Source organism: Berghia stephanieae, chromosome 11 (assembly GCF_034508935.2).
Source record: "Berghia stephanieae isolate SIO BIC M18660-M18661 chromosome 11, UCSD_Bste_1.3, whole genome shotgun sequence".
NCBI lineage: Eukaryota > Metazoa > Mollusca > Gastropoda > Nudibranchia > Aeolidiidae > Berghia > Berghia stephanieae.
The window spans coordinates 16,739,459-16,741,958 of NC_088370.1; positions in this window are offsets into that span (position 1 = coordinate 16,739,459).

Sequence of the window (2,500 nt, forward strand, 5' to 3'; positions counted from 1 at the left end):
CACATAGTTGCACATAATATTAATTGGCCCCATATCATGCGTGTTTTCTTAGCATAATTCATCTGAATCTAAAGTGCAGAAAATTGAGTTAGCATGTTTTTGAATTTACTCAGTGGATATAGGAAGTTCTTTGGACGAGGCTCGAACCCAGGACCTTCCGATCCGAAGGCGACTGTCTTACCACTGGACCACATAGTAGCACATAATATTAATTGGCCCCATATCATGCGTGTTGTTTTTTTTTTTAGCTTTGTGCATCTGAATCTAAAGTGCAGAAAATTGAGTTAGCATGTTTTTCCATTTCCTCAGTGGATACAGGAAGTTCTTTGGGCGAGGCTCGAGCCCAGGATATTCCGATCCGAAAGCGAGTGTCATACCACTCGACCACACAGACGCACAAATTATTTGACTCCATATCATGCGTGTTATTTTTTTTAGCTTAATTCATCTGAATCCAAAGTGCAGAAAATTGAGTTAGCATGTTTTTCCATTTCCTCATTGGATACAGGAAGTTCTTTGGGGCGAATGGGATTCCGTTATATGGAAGAACAATGAATTAAATATGAAAACTGCCCGGTCATGCGTTCAGCGTTGTTGATTAAGGAATTGACATAAAAAGGAAGCGGGAGAGAGGCAGGGGAGTTAAGAGGAGTATTGAGGGGTGGGGATGGGTGGCTGGGTGGGGGCAGGGGTCGATCATAGGTGAAAAAGCAAGCTTATGGAAGTGTACTTCGTAGTGTTACGGTTTCTGGGACATGTGTGGAGAAGAGACGGAAAAGCTAGTTCAAAGATGACGTCAATCAGGTCTTTGTTATTGTTTTTTGCCATCCGCGTTTGTGAGTAATGCTCACTGAACTGTATTAACCCGAATATAAACGTTCATGGATACACACAGTTTTGTGTGTTGGTCCGTTATATTTCCGGATGGCAATGTTATGAGCTTCTTAGCCAAGTGCATACTATCTATAGAAAAGTTGGTAACATCTGGGATGATCGAAGGAAAGAGAGCGAGAGGAAGACAAAGAATGACTTATTTAAATAACCTAAGAATGGCCAAATGTGATTTTAAAAGCAACACAGATTTCATGCGCACCGCAGAGGATCGTGATTCGTGGAGACAGCTGACCGGCAACGTGCTCAAGAGCACAAGCCACGATGGATGATGACTTCGTAGAGATGAATGAAGCTGTAGGAGCCAAGGCCAATCTCAGTGCTGCAGTTGTTCGGCTATAATGTGGTCTTGTGTTATGACACCCGCCTTTAGACCGGAAGGTCCTGAGTTCGAGAATCCCGCTCTGAGCGGCGCATAGTTGTTAACTCACTCAACCCTAACAACGACTATATCCGTAGTTTACCAGGGTTACTTTTACCCCATGCTTATTTATTACATTTTTATGAGACAAATTATAGGCGTAGATTCAAAGCTAATGTTTGTAGTTTTTTACAAGTTAATGATAGTTGAATAAAACTATCTATGTACATGCTAATTTTAATACTTTTTCTTCCAATCTTGAAAAGTAGCAAAAATCTCTAGGATTGAATGTGTTAAGTCCTTAGGAAAAAGGCTCTTTACACACATTATCTCATTTGTACTCATGTTTAAAATGGGTACTTACACGTTAACAGCGTTGTCTCTGTCGGAAAAAAAAAAATTATGTAATATCGCCTAACAGGCGCCAGCCATGTCTCGTGATACTTGTTAAGTGTTGCTGTTGGAGAGGGACCTATTGTTAAGCGCTTTGAGCCATTTCGTGGATATTGCGCTATATAAATGCTCATTATGTTGCACGAGCGATAGTGCGTATTTGGGGGTCATCTGTCATGACAATTGCCTTTGTACAGGTTCGAATCCAGCCTTGAATGGCGCATTGCTGAAACAGTGGAAATGGCTCTTTGCTCACATGTAGGTACTTACCACGTTCTCATATCAAAATGAGAAACAGACGGTTAACAGTATTGTGTTTCTGTTGACTGAAATTGTAATTTTAAAAATTAATTCGAGATTTTTTTATATAGCGCAATATCCACTAAATGTGCTCAACGCGCTTTACAAGGGGTCCCTGGGCAAAAGCAACATTTAACATGTAGGACGGGACAAGTCGCCTGTTAGGCAATATTACAATTTTTCGGACAAAGTCAACGCTGTTAACTGCCAGGTTACTCAGTTTACACCTGAGTCCGATGAGAGAATGTGAGTAAAGAGTCTTTTCCAAAGACTCAACTATGCGTCGAGCGAGGCTCGAACACAGGAACTTCCGATCCGAAACGAGTGTCATACCACTAGAATCAGCGCCTTATAGACTATCGTCGTTGTTGGTTTAGGAATCATTATAAAGCACATTGAGCACGTTTGATTAATTTATAGCTATATAAATGTTTTTATGAAAGATTGATGCAATCAAGTTTGATGAGAGAATGTTTACTGAAGCTTAAAATATTGATAAAGACGCATGGCGAGTTTCCTTATTTACGAGGTTTGAACCACAGACCAAATTCAAAT